We start from the raw sequence: 22,626 nt of genomic DNA, 5'->3' as shown, positions 1-22,626 counted from the left end.
TGTGCAGAAAAAATTAACTTATCTCTTATCCACAGGATCGGGGATAAGTGTTTGATCACAGGGGTGGGGTTTGGTGACCACTGGGACCCCTCATGATCGGGCCTGGTCTTTAAAAGGAGCGTGTGCTGGAGACTGCAAGCACTCCATTCATTCTCTGTGAGAGCACCGAGGAGAACGAAGTGCTGTATTTGGGCATCTCTAGCGCTCCCATAGAAATGACTGGAGCATGTGCGGTCCCCATGAACTTATTAGAATTCTAATCTATATGTCTTGTCGTTGGCTTTCTGCGATGGCCTCCTGTATTGGGCTATTGGACATCTCTGGCCGGGTCTGAAGGAGTACTCGGAGCTCGTCTTATTGGATCTCTAAGCTGTCTTGGCTTATTCTGAATAAATGTCAGGTTATCCAAGGTTAATCGATTGAGTCCTGAAATGTCTCCTCAGGTCTACCCACGGCCAGGTAGGAACACATCATGTTCTCAGTAATGCGCCAATCCATTTTTCTGAGCCTACTGTGCTTATGAATAAGTAATGAATGACTGTCTGTTCAGATAAAAACGTCTTCCCTCCTGCACATCTCCATGCTTGGACACTGGGGATCATACCGGTTGTGTTTTCTGACATCAGATGTTCACTACTCTGGCATGTGATTACTCCCTGCCCCTTAAAGGGGTATTTCGGGTTTATACATCTTATCCCCTATCCAAAGTATGGGGGATAAGATGTATGATCGCAGGGGTCTCGAAGCTGGGGACCCCTACGATCTCGGTGCAGCCCCCAGTATTCTGTGCTGGGCACTGCCTCTGAGACGTCACGACACACCCTCTCCATTCGTGTCTATGGGAGGGGGTGTGGCCGCAACATCACGTCCCCGTCTCGGAGGCAGCGCCCAGCACAGAATGCCGGGGGCTGCACTGAGATCGCGGGGGTCCCCATCGGTGGGACCCCTACGATCATAGATCTTGTTCCCTAGCCTTTGGTCTCAAACAGTTGTAAAAATTACAACTCCTAGCATGCCCAAGCAGCCAATTGCTGTCCGGACATGCTGGGAGTTGTAGTTTTGCAACATCTGGAGGTCCACTGTTTGGAGACCTCTGTGATATAGGTGAACATCTTTTTACCCCATTAATTCATGTGTTGGAAACTGTGTCCCTGCACCAGATTTATTTCTTGGTGCAGGGCAAGTGATAAATCAGGTGCTGATCACATTTCTCACTTCAGTATTATACTTTGTATGGTGATTCCTCTGTGACTTTTTGTGCAACATTTTATTCCGTGCGACAAAATGTGTGACTTTGTAAAAATGCTGTCCACAGTCAGTTCTGTAAGTCAGGGCTGGTGGAGATTTGCGCTAAAGTTAGTTCAGTTGTGACAAAAGATGCGACAAACTGAAAAGTCGCACATGATAAATTCCTGACCACCGCATGATATCCACTGAAATCAGGACTTGGTTTGTTCCTTTTGGAAAAACTTCTAAAGCAAAAGTCGCAATGAAAAGTCTCAAAACAGCATCTGAGACAAACTGTGCGACAAATGTACACCACAAAACCAGGGTAAAACCAATGATAAATTGTACGAGCGAGTGTATATGTTCCAGCATCACGTTCAAACCGCTAAAGATATTAACATGAAACTTGGCCACATGTTACTTATAATTTAACCCTTACTCACCCCCATTTGCCAGGGTCGGGGTTTCTGTTTAAAGTCCCATACAAGTCTATGGGAAATATATGTTACTGTATAACTTCTAAACGGCTGGAGATATTTCGATAATACTTGGTCAAATGTTTCTTATATGTCCACTTATATAGGATAGATAATTTAACTCTTAAAGAGTAGCTATCACTAACATAAATTTCCCTGATCCCCCTCACCATCTGTCCCTGACACTAACTACATTTATCCATGTATTTTTTATCAAAATCCCCATAAAAATACTTTTTTTTTAGATCAGCTTCGGTAGCTCAGAGTTGAGCTTTCTGCGGAGGGCAGGAAGTGGGCGGCCCCAGCAGGCGCGATGTCATCTGAAGCCTGGCCGGGGCTCGCTTCCGCCCATCTCCTCTCTCCTGCAGCTTGCACGTTGCAATGAATGAGGAGAGGGAGATGCAGGGGGGCGGATATTTAAACTTTGCACGCCACGTGTGCACGAGCGCTATAATCGCTCTCTGCCTGTATAGGAAACAGGCAGAGAGCGAGCAGGGCGCTCGTGCGCGCGCTGGTCGCAAAATTCAAATATCCCCGCCCCCCTGCATCTCCCTCTCCTCATTTATGTGAACGCGCATTCCGGTCCTCGCTGTTCCACGCTGCCCGGCCAGCATTGGTTCGAACGTAATCAATGGCAGAGGGGAAAGTAATCCTGAGCCATATAGGGTGACACCTGGTGGCCAGGGTTTCAAATGTAAAAAAAACATGTATAACATGATTTTTTTTCTTTTTTATTTCTTTTTATAAAATATGCTACAAAGATTTTTTCTTTTTACATAATATATTTAATCTTTTTTTTTTTTTTTTTTGAATGAGTACCCATTTAACTACCCCCATTTGCGAGGGTCGGAGTTTTTGTTTAAAGTCCCATGCAAATCTATGGGAAATGTACATTCCTACATAACTTCTGTACGGCTGGAGATATTTCAATACCTGGTACACATATTACTTATATGTCAAATAAAAATATATGATAGTTAAAGGGGTACTCTGGCGCTAAGACATCTTATCTCCTATCCAAAGGATAGGGGATAAGATGCCTTATCGCGGGGGTCCTGCCGCTGGGGACCCTGTGATCTTGCACGCAGCACCCCGTTAGAATCAGTCCCCGAGACATGTTCGCTCCGGGTCTGATTACTGGCAATCACGGGGGCCGGAGCATTGTGACATCATGCCCCCGCCCCTGTGTGATGTCACGCCCCGCCCCCTGAATGCAAGCCTATGTGAGGGGTGTGACAGTTTAAAGGACACAAATTAACCCCTTCCATGTTAACAGTTCAAATCACCCCCTTTTCCTATATAAAACATGTAAACATAATAAAAATAAACATATTTAGTGTCCCTGCGTGCGTAATTGTATGAACTATTAAAATATAACGTTATGTATCCCGTACGGTAAATGAAGTAAATGTCCAAAAAAAACAACAACACAGAATTGCAATTTTTATAATATCCCAGAAAAGTTAAAAAGTGATTAAAAAGTCAGATCAATACCAATATGGTACCGGTACAAAAAACTGACTATGGCGCAAAAAATGGCAATTAATTTTTTTTTTTTAAAAGTTCAGAATTTTTTAAAAATGTGTAAAACATGATGGAAACTATAAAAATCTGGTATCGCTGTAATCAGGCGACCTAAAGTATCAAACTAACATGTTACCTCAACCACAAGGTAAATGGCGTAGAAAAGAAAAACACCAAATCTGCAAAATCATCTTTTTCAATTTCACTTCACTGATCTCTCTCTCTCTCTCTCTCTCTCTCTCTCTCTCTCTCTATCTATCTATATATATATATATATATAGATGGGATATGAACTCAAAAGCTTCCTCCTTTTTTGTTGATTTTCCTCCCCAACAAGGATTAGGAAGGGAAAACCGGGCAACGCCGGGTACTCAGCTAGTAGGTGATAAATGTCAGCTCGCTGGCATTTCTGACAGTTGGGGAAAGAGGTTGAATGGAGCGGTGGTCAAGCCTAATGGTTGCTACTCCATGGAATGGCAGAATAGGGGCCGTGGACCCCCATTCTAGTGATCCTTGTGGTTCCCAGTAGTATAACCCACCTCAGTCAGATATTTACCTACCCTGTAGATAGGCGATGCGTGTCTATTGTGGGACAAGAGTGGAGATCTATTTACGGACATCTCGATGGGAATTTTCTATTGAAGTGTATTATACTAGAACGTCCACAGTATAGACACTGAGATTTATAGTTATCTGGGGGAGATTTATCAAAACCTGTCAGGAGGAAATGTTGCTGAGTTGCCCATAGCAACCAATCAGATCGCTTCTTTCATTTTTCAGGTGCCTTTTCAAAAATGAAAGAAGCGATCTGATTGGTTGCTATGGGCAACTCAGCAAGTTTTCCTCCTGAGCGGTTTTGATAAATCTCGCCCCCCCGTCTGTATTCATGAGTGCAGCCTTGGTGGGAGCCGTGGTGGCCAGGCCTTTGTTGATGTGAGGGCGCTCGTCTCCCATCCTCCCTGTGACTAGAGATTGCTCTGTCATTCTTCATCATTGCAGCGAGAGGTGGAAGGAGAGATTGTTCATTACTTCTGAGGAACATGTGATAAGGCGAATCAGACAAGAGCAGCCATGGGCCAGACATTCGCAGAAGGAAGATACTACTGGGTGCAGAGCTTACAAGTTCTTTATGTTTCCGTATAGCCATGCTTTAAAGGGGTACTCCGGTGGAAAACACGTTTTTTTTTCAAATCAACTGGTGCCAGGAAGTTAATCAGATTTGTAAATTACTTCTGTTTAAAAATCTTAATCTTTCCAGTACTTATCAGCTGCTGTATGCTACACAGGAAGATGTATTTCTTTCTGGAGTTCTTTTCTGTCTGACCACAGTGCTCTCTGCTGACACCTCTGTCCATGTCAGGAACTATCCAGAGTAGGAGAGTTTTGCTATGGGGATTTGCTTGTTCCTGTCATGGACAGAGGTGTCAGCAGAGAGCACTGTGGTCGGACTGAAAAGAACTCCAGAAAGAAATAGAACTTCCTGTGGAGCATACAGCAGCTGATAAGTACTGGAAGGATTAAGATTTTTAAATAGAAGTAATTTACAAATCTGTTTATTTTCCTGCCACCAGTTGATTTGACAAAAAAATAAATTAAATGTTTTCCATATGATTACCCCTTGGCCTACATATGCATATATTGAGACAAGTATAAACACCCCTTTTGGAGTGACATAAGGAACAATTCCATATTAGCTGTGTTTTATAACAATTATCTGCTCAGGGCACATAATAATAATAATAATAATAAAATATATATATATATATATATATATATATATATTTTTTTTTTTTTTAATGCCGGGCAATAAAAGTTTGCCCTTTGCTCCTGTATGGAGCACCCCTCCCCTATAGTTAATTTGCCCCTTGTATATAAAGGCTCCCTGTAGGTAGCTTTTCCTCTGTAGTTTGCAACCCACTGATAGGTTGGACCCTCATAAGAGAAACCCCCCCCCCCCACATACTCCCCTCAGTTCTCCCACAGTCACCGCTTTTCTTCCCTAGCTTCTTCCGGTGGCAACTAGAGAAGAAGTGACATTCCTGTCCTCTAGTGGTTGCAGGCGGTGTCACTAGAGGCTGGAAGCATCTGGAGACCTCACAGCTGGGACCTACCGCATCCAGTCACCTTCTTGCAGCACATCGTTTGTGAATCACTGCCCTATAGAGCAGTGTTTCCCAAGCAGTGTGCCTCCAGCTGTTGCAAAAATACAACTCCCAGTATGCCCGGACAGCCTATGGCTGTCCGGGCATCCTGGGAGTTGTAGTTTTGCATCAACTGTAGGCACACTGCTTGGGAAACACTGCTATAGGGATATTATTGGAAGTGAAGTTATCTCATGAAGAAACCAGTTCCTAAACAGAAGCTGGTGCAGCATTGACCCTCCTTCATAAGGGAATTGCCGGGTTTTTGTATTTTCTTATAGTTTTGCTTCAAAATTGTTTTGTCACCATTAAAGGGATACTCCGCGGAAAACATCTTATCCCCTATCCAAAGGCTAGGGGATTAGATGTTATATCATGTGGGTCCCGCCGCTGGGGACTCCCGCGATCATTGCTGCGGCACCCTTGTCATTCGGTGCACAGAGCAAATTCAGCTCCATGCCCGATGACTGGCAATGCCAGCCGTCACGCCTTCTCCTTTCACGTCAATGAGAGGAGACGTAATGGCTATGTACTAGCTGTCACACCCCCTCCCATAGATTTGAATGGAGGGGGCGTGGCGTGACGTCACTAATGCGGAAGCTGCAACCTTCCATGTTCCGGACGCCGCCGCTGCCGGCCAGGAGATCGCGGGGGTACCCAGTGGCGGGACCCACCAATCTAACATCTTATTTCATATCCTTTGGATAGGGGATAATATGTTTTCAGTGGAGTACCCCTTTAAAGGGATAATCCAGGGATATAAAAAAACAAGCTAGCTTCTTCCAGAAATGTAGGTTGTTTGTCATGTTACAACTTGGCTTTATTCACTTCAATAGAATGGAGCTGCAATATCATGCACAACCTGAGGACTGGTGTGGTGTTACATAGTTAGTATGGTTGAAAAAAGACATACGTCCATCAAGTCCAACCAGGGAATTGAAGGGAAGGGTGTGTTTAAAAAAAAAAAGAAATTAGCTCTTTTTTTTTCTGATCCTCGATAACCTCTTTAACATTATGCATGGAAGATCTGCAGTGGGGGGGCACTGTCGGAATAGAGTGAATATTGTGCACATGACATTCCTTGTCTACGGGACCACAGAGGGGGGCAGAATACAGTGCCTGGCTATCTTGGCTGCTATTCGACTGTCTCGTAGACAATTGGTGGAGTGGCAGCGTGCTTGCAGGACCACTGCTGGGACCCTTTTATCATATATGTCTATCCTACCCGTCAGTTCCATACATGTCTATCCTACCCGTCAGATCCATACATGTCTATCCTACCCGTCAGTTCCATACATGTCTATCCTACCCGTCAGATCCATACATGTCTATCCTACCCGTCAGATCCATACATGTCTATCCTACCCGTCAGATCCATACATGTCTATCCTACCCGTCAGTTCCATACATGTCTATCCTACCCGTCAGATCCATACATGTCTATCCTACCCGTCAGTTCCATACATGTCTATCCTACCCGTCAGATCCATACATGTCTATCCTACCCGTCAGATCCATACATGTCTATCCTACCCGTCAGATCCATACATGTCTATCCTACCCGTCAGATCCAACAAAAAACTGCATTGTGTGGATGTCAACATACAGTATGAAAACTTACCCATCAGGTCCAACAAAAATAATTTTTTTTAATATATCACTCGGTACCTAATCCTGACCATGTACATCTAATTTTTATGTGTCTAGCACCTTTATTAAAAAATTTTATTACACTTTTAATTGAGCTCACTAGTCTGAATTCCTTTCAAAGGGAGGGGGCGTGGCCTCACTGTGCAGGTCTCCGCCCCCTCCCTCAGTATGCTGTCTGCTCACATCTCCCCTAGCATTAGCAAAACTACAACTCCCAGCTTGTCCTCACTGACAGTAGCGGGACACAAGCTGACAGTGGGAGGATTTTTCCTCCAGCTCTGAGCCCTGTGCTCACAGCTGTCAATCAAGGGAGTGTGTCCATGACGTAAGTGATGATGCATGGACACAGCAGGACTAGTATGTGTCCAAGCAGGCAGGGGGGGCAGTTGATTGACTGGCTTTTTCAGTATGAAATAATGAAAATGTTCTAATGAAACAATTTCCAAACCTACTGGTTATACATGCTTTACAACATATCAAAAGTTTTTGTATCTGACAGTGCCCATTTAATGTTGGGATAACTCCCTTGTAACTAGATTTATACCTTGGGAAATGTAGGACCAAAGTTGATCTGCTTTCTTTTAGGTTTCTGATGTTGCAGCATGGTTTTTATGGTAAAGGGTATTCCACAAGATTTCGCACAAACTCTTCTCCGACTGTGTGAACTTGGAGTGGTTGGTCCCATGTTGCGTATACGCAGCGTATTTTGCTGCATATCGGCTGCTACGTATTTTCCTACCCATTGAGATCAATGCCACTGCGTCATTAACCCATTCTCTACTCCTCATGCACTCTATAGCATTGTTTACATTATCAGTCCAGCTCAGCACAAGCTCGTTCATTGCAATTACACCAGCACTATGTCATGTCATGACAGTAAGGACTAAACATTGTGTTGTGCTGTGATTGGCTAGACAACTAAGGTAGAAAGTTACTGTGTAAAACAGGCCAGTCCTGGGACCACCAATAAGAAATAGCTGTGCACCATGGAGGGGGCTCTTATGGGCTTAATAACATCTGTTGGAGCCCTAAAATTCTTATCACCACTCTGAAGGGTTAAAAATCTTTAGTAATGACAGGTATGTTTAAAGTTCCACATTCAGTTGTGGAAGCAAGCCTGTTAAAGGGGTACTTCACTGGCCAGTGTTCGGAACTAAATGTTCTGAGCTGTGTTTTTGCACTGCGGGGGTCGGCCACGCCCCTCATGACATCACAGACACGACCCTCAATGCAAGTCAATGGGAGGGGGCGTGGGCGGACGCCACGCCCCCTTCCATTGACTTGCATTGAGGGGCGTGGCTGTGATGTCAAGAGGGGCGTGGTGGTTGCCCCCCGCAGCGCAAAAAGAACGTTCGCAACATTTAGTTCCGAACACTGGCCAGTGAAGTACCCCTTTAATGAACGTGGAGTGTTCTGACTATATAAGGTACAGTACATATACAGGTCCCTGCAGGCTTATGTATGTCACAACATATATCCGCTGAGCGTGCAAGGGGGATTAGTGTGACTGATCTGCTGTCACTAGTATTAAAGGGGTTCTCCACCATAAGGTGATTTTAGTACATACCTGCCAGACAGTAATGGACATGCTTAGGAAGGATCTGCACTTGTCTTGGGGCTAAATGACTATGTTGTGAGATTACCATAATAACCACAATAATTACCATAATACCATAATAACAACCGTGGCTAGCTTTTTGTGAACTGGTATTTCCTTTTTGACTTTTTTCTTTTTTTGACTACAAATCCCACAATTCCATCTTCCTCCCTCCCACACATCAGCCACCCCACCCATTGAAACATAAATGAGCTGCATCCATTCAAAAGACCTGTGGTTTTCAATCAGGGTGCCTCCAGCTGTTGCATTACTTGCAGATTGATCGCTCCACCCATTGAAGCAGACAGGCTCCCTGTCATCAGCTGACTAGTGAGTCAGGTCTTGGCCACATTGCAAGCTGGGAAAAATCTGAGACAAGTCATTTTGTATGCTGTTAAAAATAAATATTGGGGCAATAATCACATAAGAATTGTGAGAAAACCGTCACACACAGGTACAGACACTATATTATAAACTACATATTAAAAAGTAGCATAGTCAAATAAAAAATCCTGGAATACCCCTTTAATGTGTGACATGTCTGTGTGGTGGCTGAACCCCCAAGTGTTATGATGAATTCTTGTAGTATGCCATAAAATAGTCCCTTCAGGGACTATGATCCTGTAATAGCACAATTGCTAGTATTTAATTGTCTTGTATAAACTATCACATAGAGGTTTTAGGGCCTATAGGAAATCCTTAGCCGCGGTGATCAAGCATGTTTCCTTCCTTATATTGCCGAGCAGCATGCATGTTCTGTCTTACCCTAGTGTCTCTGAATATGTACTTTTAAGTTGACTGCCAAAAAGATCCAGTTATCGCTGTAGTGAAGCTTGTTTATTCTGTGCTGGAAGGGTATATGCCATATGCATTACATTATTGTTGTGCAGGCAAAGTGCTGTTGACTTTAGCAACCAGACCACTGTAAAAGAAATCATCCTTAAAGTGGAACTCTGGTGGTAAACTTCTTTTATTGGGGTCCGGGCTGTTGCTAGGTGCCGGGCCTGACCCGCTATGACGCGGTGACACGCCGTGGCCCCGCATTAAAGGAAGGGAATGGGCGGAGGGCGTTGGGGACAGCCCTCCGTCCCCCAACAGGGTATACACTCACCGGTCATAAAAAATGAACCGGAATACCGCCCAGCACTATGTGATAGTATTATCAATTTAGTGGGGTAGAAAACCAATACATAGCAATGGGTTATTCCAATCAATCTGTAATAATTGTAAGGCAGGGTTCACACTGTCGTGTTTTATATAATTAATTTTATTATGAATAACCACTTGTGTTTTACCAAGAATTTAATATGGTTTTTGAAGTAAAATTTTTTTCTTTAGGCTACGTTTACATTGCCATGGAGCTCCGTTGGCAAGCAAGTTCTTCGTAACGTTAAAGGGGTACTCGGCCCCTAGGCATCTTATCTAAAAGATAGGGGATAAGATGTCTGATCGCTGGGGAACCCCTGCGATCTTGGCTGCGGCACCCCAGACATCCGTAGCACGGAGCGAACTTCACTCCGTGCCGGATGACTGGCAATGTGGGGCAGAGGCTCGTGATGCCATGCCCAGCTGGTGATCTCATGGTTACGCCACCTTACTGCCGTCACCCATAGACTTGCATTGAGGGGGCGTGGCCTTCGGCACTGCACCCGACGCTCTAAACAAACACCGGGCACACACCTTTGGATAGGGGATAAGATGTCTAGGGGCGGAATACCCCTTTAAGAGTTTATCAGATATGCCTACATTATTTTATTTTTTTCTCCACTAAACTCCTGTAAACTGCCGGATCTCTGACTGACCCGTATTCAAGTCAAAGAAATCCGTAGGGACCAGGTGGTGTCAGTTGTACTCCGAACTATTTTGGGCTCATTCTCTGCCAAAAGAAAAAGCTGAATGGGACGCAGCATAATGGCAATGTGAACCTAGCCTTGCTTTTATTTTTATTTTTTTATTTTTTACAGCTTTTTACTGTTCAATAAATGCATAGCAAAAACATGGTTACAGTGGTCCCTCAACATACGATGGTAATCTGTTCCAAACGGACCATCGTTTGTTCAAACCATCGCATGTTGAGGGATCCGTGCAATGTAAAGTAAAGGACAGTGGTCTACAACCTGCGGACCTCCAGATGTTGCAAAACTACAACACCCAGCATGCCCGGACAGCCGTTCGCTGTCCAGGCATGCTGAGTGTTGTAGTTTTGCAACTTCTGGAGGTCCGCAGGTTGAAGTCCACTGTTAGAGGAAGTTGTACTCACCTGTCCCCGCCGCTTCGGACCGTCGCCCTGGATGTCGCCGTCCAGCGCTGTCGTCGCGTCCCCGAGGTGCCCCCGATGCTTCGGCAAGACCTCTGCTTCCCCGGCATCCGCGCGCTTCGTCGCCGCCATCACGTCACTGCGCACGCCGCTCCTATTGGATGACGGGATGATGTGATGACGACGATGGAGAGCGCCGACGATGCAGAGGATCCTGAAGAGGACGCGCCGGGGCCCCGAGGACAGGTAAGTGACATCACCGGAGCTCACGGGGCACCGTAAACGCCTATCCGGTGGCAGCTGAAGCAGTCTGCGCTGCCGGATAGCCGTTAATGCGATGGCCCCGACATACAAAAGCATCGTATGTTGATGCCTCTGAGAGGCCATCGCATGTTGAAATTATCGTATGTCGGGGCCATCGTAGGTCGAGGGGTCACTGTACTTTTTTTTTTTTTTTGCTACATAAAAGAAAATAATGACTTTGTTGACTAAAGGAGTGTTTGTATGTCCAGTCCCCAAGTACACCCAACAGTGGATGGAGACAAAAATTATGGAAATTCCTGATGCATCGGGTGTTTAACAGGGTGGAACACACAGTACCCGATTACATTGTCGTGTTATTGGCTGAATATAGAGAATACATGGGCTTTCTGTCCTGTGAGAAGGTGTCAATATTGACTCACTAATAGAACTAATGTCTGTAATTCCTTATATAAATAGGCATCTCACACCAATGCAAAGCTCCGTAAACTTTTTTTTTTTTGCCTTTTATTAAAGGGAACCTGTCACCTGCTGCCTGTGAGCTCTCACCATCACGACCCTATTCCTCTTGTGTGAATATTCTGTGTTTATTACTGTAATGTTTGTGTCCTTATTTGTATCCTCAAAAAAGTGCTGCGTCATTTGTTGGCTCTATATAAATAGATTTTATTATTAGGACGGCATGAAATGCTCATAGGCTTTCTTATCATGATGCTGTATAATTCACTATGAGTGGATGTTTGTGAGTAATAGTGGATTATAACGTCAGCTGAGGGTGGAGCAAGTGAGGATATAGGCAAGTGAGGATACTATGTCCCGTATACGCTGGAGGCTTTCCCAGCCCATATTTTATACAGGAAGACTTCAAGGGAACCCGGCTCAATGGCACTGAACGACCAGAACAGGTGAACCGTTAAAGGAGTTTATTTGACCAGAATGCAACGCGTTTCGCTGCGCATGCGCAGCGAAACGCATTGCATTTTGGTTAAATAAACTCCTTTCATGGTTCACCTGTTGTGGTCGTTCAGCGCCGTTGAGCCAGGTTCCCTTGAAGTCTTTCTTTTGATATTGCCGTATATCTACCGGAGGGCAATAGTGGACCGAGCATTATTCTATGCTTTATCATTGTTGTGTATGAAGTTGCACAACCACCCTGGGTGAGCATTTTATCTATATTTCTATCTCCCCACGGGATTGTAACGTTACTACTCTATGGAGCACCTGTCTCATCTGTTTCATATTTTATACAGACACTGCTAACACAGTGCAAAAAGAGCCTTATTTTGGGGGGTCCCACTGCGATCAAACACTTATCCCATATCCTTTGGCTAGGGGACAAGATGTCTCGTACCGAAGTTCCCCTTTAAATTGTTGTTGTAACCATTCCAATAAATAACAACTCTGCTGGTTGTCCTTGGAAACAGACACCAGTCTAGCTCCCGCTTCCTGATGTCCGGCTAGAAGATATTGATCTGTCACCTGAGCCCCCCCCCCCCCCATTGTGCTCCTGCAGAGACTGCTGCATAACAGAGAAGAAAACAACGTAATGCTACGTTCCGATCACACTTCTCCGGTATGTCATGGGTATGCATCCGCACTGATAAGATATATCCATGGATACTGCAGTGTACTAGGAATGGGCCCTATGAACAAAATGGACCAAACGTTGTCTGCTAGGGACTAGGTCAGGGCTGTTTCCTGGATGTGTACATATATCCGGTGGGGCCTATAAAGCACAGGAGACCATGCTTTTCAGCCTCTGCTCATTCTGGGGTTTAGTTAAAGGGGTTGTCTGCCCACTGGTTAGGGGAAAAATATCTGAGCTGGGGGTGGGGTACTTGACTGCTGGGACCCCTCTGGATTTCCAGAACGGGGCCACATCTCCCACAGAGGAGCACATGCTGTAGACTACATTCATTTGTATATTTGATTGATAGTGACTGTGCGGTTTTGGAAACATTTAGTTGCTGATGTGTTGACGAAATCCATGATGGGAGACCTGGTATTAGTGTCACAAGCCACATGAGAGAGACCCACAAGCCACATTGTGAGCAACAAGGGTCAGTAGTGTCCACGTATGATAAGTCGAACTGCTGGGTGAGGAGGAAAGCTGAGGAACACAAAGTATTCTAAATAATGAGTCCTTTTTTTACCTAGTTAAAAGAGAGATCTGAATGTTAAAGGAGTATTCCAACAACGTGAAACACTTGTCTCCTATGCACAGAATTGATGCATTTTTTACTCCAGTGGCTCCTATAGAGAATAAATGGAGTGGCGATGGGCATATTTTGACTGCCACTCCATTCCTACAGGAGAGTTGAGTTTCTGTTCTCTAGATTTCTGGGTCCAAGGGTTGGACCCCCTGCTTTCAGGCACTTATTCCTTATATAGTGGATTAGTAATAAGTGCTGCCTGCTCGAATACTCCTTTAACACTTATCTCTTATCCCTTACTCTGCTATATAGGAACTCTCACAGACAATGAATGGAGCAGCAGAGTACATGCCTGACCATCGCTCTGTTCTGACACACTCTGGACCCCTTTCTCAGATTGCAGTGGGTCCCATCAAATGGACACCTGCGATCACACACTCCTTTGGATAGGGGTGGAATGTTAAAGGTTGTACAGCTTCTTTAAAGGGGTACTCTGCTGCCTAGTTCTTATTTCACCAACTTTTTACCTCTTACTTGATGACTTCACATAACACCCCTGTACTGTATGCGCCTTATACATTAGCGTTGTCGTTCCCTGAGTTGGCGTTCTGTCTGGCTCACGTTGTTGCTTATTTCCTGTTGTTCGGTCCGTGAAAACTACCATCCCCCTAATTCTTTGCGGCCTGATTATGCGCTTAGGTGCCACCTATTTTTCCTTGTTATTCCGCCCATCCTTTTTTTTGGTCACGCCTATGTGCATGCCCCTTTTTTTTATTTTTATTTCCGCCCATAGGCGTCCTAGCTTCCGCCCCTTGTTTCTTCTTTCCACGCCCATTATGTTCCATCGTTCGGTAGAGAAATGTGCTGCCAGCGTAGTGCCAACGTAGTATACGTTAGTAGCGTAGCCATGCGCAGTTCTCCTTCCAGTTCAGGGCTTACGTTCCTAGCGTAGCCATGCGCATGCACAGTTGTCGTTACAGCTCAGGGCTACTCTACTAACGTAAGCCCTTATCTGTAAGGACTACTGCGCATGCGCAGGGCTACGCTACTGTAAGCGTAGTGCTGAGAACGCGATTCACAAAATGACCAGACATGCGCACTATGCGCCGAAGACGACTCTCAAAATATACATGACGCAGCCGCCTGGCGCAAAGGGTGATTGGACCAGGCTAGGACGCTCACACAAGGGGCGGCAAAGAAAGTGAAAAACGTCATTCCCACACCATTTCAAAGAATGAATATTCAAGAAGTGGGCCGGCTTGACTACGGACACGGGAGGAGGGAAATGCGGACGTCAACGCCGACACTGCAGGGCGGGCTGACAACAACATGGCCGCAAACATTGTCAGCAGTCACCAAGCACCAAAAAACTACACTACTTCCTGCACATAGGAACAGTAAGTATAACGGAAATAATATGCATTATTGACACAGCAAGCATATTACACAATGGGCAAATGTATTGATAGTCATAGCAGCGGAGTAAAATCTGTTACCGTACCATTCTCCTATCACAATGTTAAACAGCCCTCCCTCTTTGAATACGCGTTGGTGCCCTTTGCCCGTTGATGCAGGGCTCACACAGGAGGCTGGACCCTTAGGGTGGTTTCACACCATGTTTTGTACTTGCGGTTCCCGTATACGGCTGGGAGGAGGGGGGGCGGGGCTTATTCGCGGCGCCAGCACTCAGCCTTATAGGGGAACCGTATTTAATGCAAGTCTATGAGCCGACCGGAGTGAACCGCAGCCTCCGGTCGGCTGCGTTTTCAGCCTTATGCGGTTTCCCGACCGTAGGCAAAAACGCGGTCGACCACGTTTTTGCCTGCGGCCGAAAACGCAGCCGACCGGAGGCTGCGGTTCACTCCGGTCGGCTCATAGACATGCATTAAATACGGTTCCCCTATACGGCTGAGTGCGGGCTCCGCGATTAAGCCCTGCCCCCCTCCTCCCAGCCGTATACGGGAACCATAAGTACAAAACGTGGTGTGAAACCACCCTTATTTGTATTCAAGGACAGAGAGGGGAGACAGAAAGAAGCCACGGCATTGATGCAGCTGGTCAACACCTCTTTGACTCTTTATTCGGGATAAAAAAATATTCTTTTTCCTACAGGAAAGGTAAGTTCAGCAATAATGTTACATAGCATCATCAACATAACTGTCAGGGACTTTTCTAAACTAACTCAGGCTACTCCTAACACCCCCCCCCCCCCCCCCCGCCGCCCTTAAATAAACGTTAATTTAAGAGCTTTAAGAAGCTATTTATCTTACCTCTCTTCTTGCTCACATGATGTGAGCTGCCGGCAGGAGAATGTGGATGTGCCACTGAAGCCTGCAGGGGGGACTGCTTCTGCCCACAGATCCCTTTTTGTTCTCAGTGAACAGAGCCCTGCTTGTTCTCAGTGAACAGAGCCCTGCTTGTTCAGTGTGCAGAGCCCTGCTTGTTCAGTGTGCAGAGCCCTGCTTGTTCAGTGTGCAGAGCCCTGCTTGTTCAGTGTGCAGAGCCCTGCTTGTTCAGTGTGCAGAGCCCTGCTTGTTCAGTGTGCAGAGCCCTGCTTGTTCAGTGTGCAGAGCCCTGCTTGTTCAGTGTGCAGAGCCCTGCTTGTTCAGTGTGCAGAGCCCTGCTTGTTCAGTGTGCAGAGCCCTGCTTGTTCAGTGTGCAGAGCCCTGCTTGTTCAGTGTGCAGAGCCCTGCTTGTTCAGTGTGCAGAGCCCTGCTTGTTCAGTGTGCAGAGCCCTGCTTGTTCAGTGTGCAGAGCCCTGCTTGTTCAGTGTGCAGAGCCCTGCTTGTTCAGTGTGCAGAGCCCTGCTTGTTCAGTGTGCAGAGCCCTGCTTGTTCAGTGTGCAGAGCCCTGCTTGTTCAGTGTGCAGAGCCCTGCTTGTTCAGTGTGCAGAGCCCTGCTTGTTCTCAGTGTGCAGAGCCCGGTGGGGAGCTGCGCTGAGCTCGTCACATGCTCAGCCAGCGCTGCTATTTTGGAGTCCGCAGGCCGGTGTGAGTCCGAAATCAATGAAAAAGCTTGCGGCCAGGGCCACATTTTTTCCAAATAAAAATACACATACAAAAGGAAGCATTTATTATTTTTTTTTTATGAAATCCAGTTACAAAGTTGTTCTATATACAATCAGCTCTAACTAACATATCAATTTTTTTTTAATGAAAGGTACTCTTTAAGGGTACATTCACACTTGCAGATTTTGATGCAGATTTTGAAACCCATTGAAGTCAATGCTTAGCAAAATCATATGCAGAAAGTCTGCATGTCTGAACTTACCCTATCAGCTTTTTTAGTTTCCCAGCCGGTTTTGCAGCCTCTGAGGTAGTCAGGAAGCCCAAAAAACAACTAATGTGGGTAGGTTACACAATTTGCTTAACTTCAATTGACTCGCAGGGCTACACAGTTTGCTTGACTCCCATAAAAGTCAATGGGAGTTACACAAATTACATAACTCCCCCACTTCTGCAGTTTTCTGGCTACCAAACCACTTTCTGGGACCAAAAACTGTCTGGAGAGGACTGTAAAACTGGAAAAGTCTAGATAAAACTACCTCTTTACATTTTTCTAGTGCCGTAGTAAAGGTCAGCTTTGTAAAAATAAATCTGTTTCAGTGGGGAAGAAAATTGATGTGATTTATAGCGTCTCTTCCCTGAGAAGCCGAACCCGCTGGGCTAAGTGTCCTGGCGTTGGCTCTGTCTATTGGTGCCCAGTGGGAGATAGAGTACTGTGTGAATCACTGGGCTTAATTCAACAATTACCGGCAAGACTTTGCCAGGTAGAAAGAGACTGCCATAAATTGTTCTGTGTAGAGGAAATTATTTTAAGTGATATAAAGGAATAACCCCGTGGTGGCTGCAGGGAGTCAGAAATGGTGAGACGTTCACTACCTGGATTCGGCACAGCACCATGTATAGGGAATAGGACCTTGGTTGTGGAGCAGGTACAGGTTGTCCTGTTACAGCTATATTATCATTTATTTTCTTTGTCTGTAAATTCGTACTGTTCCTTTAGCTGGCTTATATCCCCGACCTAAATATCTTCACATTGTCACTTTGTGATGAAATAAAGAAGGTGCGAAGCCTTGAATGTTTAAGGATGAGGATTGTACCCGTCAGATGAGAGAGCCTGCAGAATGGATTACCTTCTTACTACTCCTGAATGTTACCCTCCATAGATGGGTATTAGGAGAACTATAGAAACCATCATGCTGAGCGCAATTCTAAGATATTCTGAGCTATTTTGGGCTAGAAAATCGCATTAGCCTCCTGCGAGATTTGGCAAGTTGATCAAAGCTGGGGTTTTATCTGCACTTCATGAGGATAAACTTCTACAAGTGAGAATGACTTATCTGGTCCCTAGGCTCCTGCTTTTCTAGTCCTCATTGTTGTAGGGACCCCGAAACATGGCATGTACACTGAGCTGTAGGTGGACGCAATGGTTTATTAGAAGATTTATTTAACAGATTTGGCGAGGTCACACAACAACGGTTATCCACCTTCAGGTGATTTTAGTACTTACCTTCCAGACAGTAATGGAAATGCTTAGGAAGCGTCCGTGCTAAATGACTCGATAATGCTTCTGAGTTCTTTTTGTGAAATGGCTATTTCCTGTTGGTGTTCCCTCCCTCCAATTACAAGTCCCATTGTTTACAAGTGTGAGTTCACTTTTTTCCCTCCCACACTTCAGTCACCTCCACCCTTTTGCAGTTGTATACAGCGATACGTAAAGAGTTCATACGTGCTGTTCATAAAACTACAATTCCCTGCAGCCCTTTGCAGAATGATCTTCTCACCCAGCGGTCGCTCCCCCCATTGAAGTACAGACAGGCTTCTTTGAACACCTGACTAGTGATGTAATGTCTCAAGTTGCACTGCAACCTGGGAAAACTTGAGACAACAGTCATTTTGCATACAGATAAAAATAAACATTGGGGCAAAGATCAAATAATAATTGAAAGACCAGCCATCAAACACAGGTACAGACACTATATATTATGAGCTACACTAACTTTACCACTGCTGTAACATAGTAAAAAAAAAAAAAAAAAAATACACCCAAAAATAGGCCTTTGGCTGTCCGGGCATGCTGGGAGTCGAACTTTTGCAACAGCTGGAGGCACACTGATTGGGAAACACTGCAGTGCTGGCATCTTTATTTTTTCTTGGCAGGGTATCCGATTTACTTTTGTTTATTTTGCATAGTGTGGGTTATCTATTAAAGGTTGTTGTTTTTACAATTCTTTTAGCTTTTGTTTAAATGTATACGATACGTGGCCTTAGCTTATTGTTGTTAAAAAAAATTATATCCCAGTGCCTAAGTATTGCACCCATTCCTGTCCTTATGTCGGATGGAATTGCATTGCGTTTTAATCAGAAGTTGGTTCATAATAGGTGTCCTAGGGGGAGATTTTATCAAAACCTGTGCAGAGGAAAAGTTGACCACTCGCCCATAGCAACCAATGAGATGGCTTCTTTCATTTTTGACAAGGACCTCTGAAAAATGAAAGAAGCGATCTGATTGGTTGCTATGGGAAACTGGTCAACTCTTCCTCTGCACAGGTTTTAATAAATCTCCCCCAATGTCTTGGTATAAGATATTATGGTCCTTTCTACTATCTGTAGGGTTTTCTATGTCTTCTGCATCACTATGATTTTTTATAGCTTTAGGACGTGGTCACACTGGGCACATCTGCAGTGTATTTTCCCTTGTGGATGGGCAAACGGCAGTCAAAGAGGGACTGCAGATAGAGCTCCAAAGGGCCCCAACTGGTCCTATTGACTTTGAATGGGGTCCTTCGGGAATGCATCTGGTGTCCTTTGTTTTTCATGTGTTGAGCCGAGAAAAAGGCTGATCTGCAGTATAGACACATGAAGATAGGTAGCGGAGCACTCACCCGGAACGAATCCAAGGCTGGCAGATAGTCACCGATGAGTTGTCTTCTCTTGGCGGGGAGGCGGTAGATGGTTCGGGGGAGCTCAGACGCAGGCCACGGACTGTATCACGCCACTTGGCGCTTCATCAGGCCGTATGGCCTGACGAAGCGCCAAGTGGCCTGATACGGTCCGTGGCCTGACGAAGCGCCAAGTGGCGTGATACGGTCCGTGTTCGGCGTCTGAGCTCCCTCGGACCATCTACCGAGAAGACTACTCGTCGGTGACTATCTGCCAGCCTGGGATTCGTGCCGGGTGAGTGCTCCGCTACCCATCTTCATGTGTCTATAGTCACTGTGGTTCTTTTGTCCGATTATCCCGGTTTCAGTGATAGCATATCTATATAACTCTTATCATACAATTTATGACATTTGGATGTATATCAGTGAAAATGTATATCTGGTTTCTCTTGTGACTTGGCTGATCTACAGTATGTTTGTTTTTTCTCTCTGCTCATTTCCCATCATTAGAACAGATTTAGCGAGTGGACCTCCAATGTTGATGTGACCGAGCCCGTATATACAGATTTTGCTTTAGCTTTGCCAAGATTTCACCTCTTCTCCATTGATGATGGTGAAAATCTACAACTTATCTGCAACAGAATGATTCGAAAATCTGCAGAGAAGTCGACAGCATGCCCATATGTCCATGCAGAAAATCCTCGTATTTTTATTTATTTATTTATTTTTTTCTGTCCGGTGTGGATTCTCCTATAGTGCGGACTGTCTGGCGGTTTGTTTTATTCTCTCGGAAAGGGTTTCCCAACCAGAGTGCCTCCAGCTGTTGCAAAACTACAACCCCCAGCATGCCCAGACAGCCTTTGGCTGTCCGGACATGCTGGGAGTTGTAGTTTTGCAACAGCTGGAGGCACCCTGGTTGGGAAATTACTGCTCTAGGAAATGAGCCAGCGCTGGAGCCTTATGTAACATCTGCTGTAATGAGGCCGCACCATTTCTTAGTAAACATTTGCTAATTTCCTTTTCATCTCTATTTTGACAGGAGTCTGTTCCTTGTAATAAATGAAAAGCTGTTCTGTGCCGTCTAGACAGGAGTGCGAGCCGAGTATTAGAGGACTGGGGGAGACGGATCTAGACTGGTGGGGAAAGCGGAGCAGTTACTTGTAGCGGCCTGTCAGTCTCATATTTTTTGGGAAGCCTTTTGAAGAATTAACGCAGCATGATCATTCTTTCTTCTTTTTTGCACTAGTTATGATAAAGCTTAGATTTCCTTTCTATCTGGTAATCCGGTATAAAGAGAAGTTCACACGTACAATATCCTCTGCAGTTTTCACACTATGGATATTTTACTGCAGAATTTATGCTTAATATTGATAAAGATCAAATCCACAGCATAAAATCTGCAGCAGATTAAAGTGTCACTGGCATCTGAATAAACCTTTTGCTATATTGTCCAGACACGTCAAAAGTTTCAATCGCACCTGAAGTTCCAGCCGGGTGAAGTGCATGGCAGCGTGATCCTCACTCCCCAGCTGTCACTCAAACTATACCCTTTCACTGCATAAGTCTATAGGGTGAAAGAGTCGGACGTAGCAGCCAGCTGGCATGTGAAGAGTGTAGCTTTGTACTTCACAGGGTTATCACTCAGGATCACCGCAGGTCTAAAGACTGAGACCCGGCGCAATCTAAACTTTTCATATGTCTGTACAGCATGTCAAAAGTTTCGTCAAATAACAGTGATGCTTTAAAGGAGTACTCCACCCCTAGACATCTTATTCCCTATCCAAAGGACAGGGGATAAAAGGTCTGATCGCGGGGGTCCCACCACTGAGGACCCCCACGATCTCAGCTGTAGCACCCCAGACATCCAGTGCACAGAGCGAACTTCGCTATGTGCCGGATGACTGGCGATGCGGGGCGGAGGCTCGTGACGTCACGGCCATGCCCGCTCGTGACGTCGCGGCCACGCCCGTACGTGACGTCACGCCCAAGCCTGCTCGTGACGTCGCACCCCCTCAATGCAAGTCTATGGGAGGGGGCGTGGGCATGACGTCACGAGCGGGCGTGGCCGTAACGTCACGAGCGTTTGGCGCAGCACCCAACGCTCTAAACGAACGCTGGGTCCAGCAGGGAGATCGCGGTAGGGTCCCCAGTGGCGTACGATCAGACATCTTATCCCCTATCCTTTAGATAGGGCATAAGATGTCTAGGGGCGGAGTACATGTGAACGCACCCTTGTGGTCGAGCATGTACGTCCCAAAGAGGCAGCTCTTTTACAACTGGTCCCTTGGAGTAGGACTTCTAGTAGATGTTAGGAGTTGCGGGAGTAATGTCCTGTGTAGTAATAGCCAGGAAGCACTTTGCATAAACGATCCACTGGTTCTTCTGGTCTAGCATGTATTAAATATACTTAGACACTTCGGCTTGTCGTAATAAAATCCTTAGGCGTGAATCACCTTTTATTTTACATAAATAATGTTTTATTAGACCACTCCTACAGCGGCATGATTGTTTTTCTGACACACTTATAGAAATATGATGTAATATGTTGTTTCTTTCCTTGTTACGTGGGTTTGGTGGTGGTCTTGTGGAGCTCAGACCCTCACTCAAGCCCGGAGGACAGGAGACCCTCTGAGGATTGTGTTGATCTCTGGCTCGAGTGCCAAAAACGTATCTGTTGTTATGCTGTGAGGATGCCGTCGTGACCAGGATTATTAGTAGCCACCACTATTCTGAGATGATTCCGTTTTATATAAATCCTTTTATACGGCCCCAGGAGACAAGCTAATATAATATCCCCAATCCTGTGCAAGGGGAATTGTGGTGCATCCGATCCAAGGAAAACAAAGCGTTTTGTGGCACTCGTTGAAAACAATAGACTTTTACTATTTATACACAATAACAAAGGAAAAGAGATCTTGCAACTCACCGCATGGCTTGTTATTCAGTACATGGAGGCCCGGGGATGAACGGGAGGCTCAGAGGCTACAACCGCTAGTTTCATGCAGATGCACTTCTTCCGGCCTCAAGAGGCCGGAAGAAGTGCATCTGCATGAAACTACCGGTTGTAGCCTCTGAGCCTCCCGTTCATCCCCGGGCCTCCATGACTGTCTCAATGTGCTGAATAACAAGCCATGCGGATAGTTGCAGGATCTCTTTTCCTTTGTTATTGTGCATTTTTGTCTTTTGTAGACTTCACTTGGATCGTTTTTGATGGGACTCTTTTATTGCACTATTTGCTTTTGATTATGTTGCAGTTAGGGTATTTTGTTAGGTGCGTCCAGATACTTTTTTCCTCTTATTAATTGTAGTATTTTACTATTTTTAGTTGATGCCAGTGACTAGAGATGAGCGAACTTACAGTAAATTTGATTCGTCATGAACTTCTCGGCTTGGCAGTTGATGACTTATCCTGCATAAATTAGTTCAGCTTTCAGAGTCTCCTAGGACTGTATCCAC

At 45.4% G+C, this 22,626-nt stretch overlaps 1 protein-coding gene across 4 annotated transcripts in view; it reads left to right on the top strand.

The window, feature by feature from the left end:
• The window catches only part of RALGAPA2 (Ral GTPase activating protein catalytic subunit alpha 2), a 312,968-nt gene that overhangs the window by 8,574 nt on the left and 281,768 nt on the right, over positions 1 to 22,626 (top strand). The window lies entirely within an intron of this gene.

Source organism: Hyla sarda, chromosome 3 (genome assembly GCF_029499605.1).
Source record: "Hyla sarda isolate aHylSar1 chromosome 3, aHylSar1.hap1, whole genome shotgun sequence".
In the NCBI taxonomy this organism is placed as follows: Eukaryota; Metazoa; Chordata; class Amphibia; order Anura; family Hylidae; genus Hyla; species Hyla sarda.
This window is presented reverse-complemented; position numbering and strand designations above follow the sequence as displayed.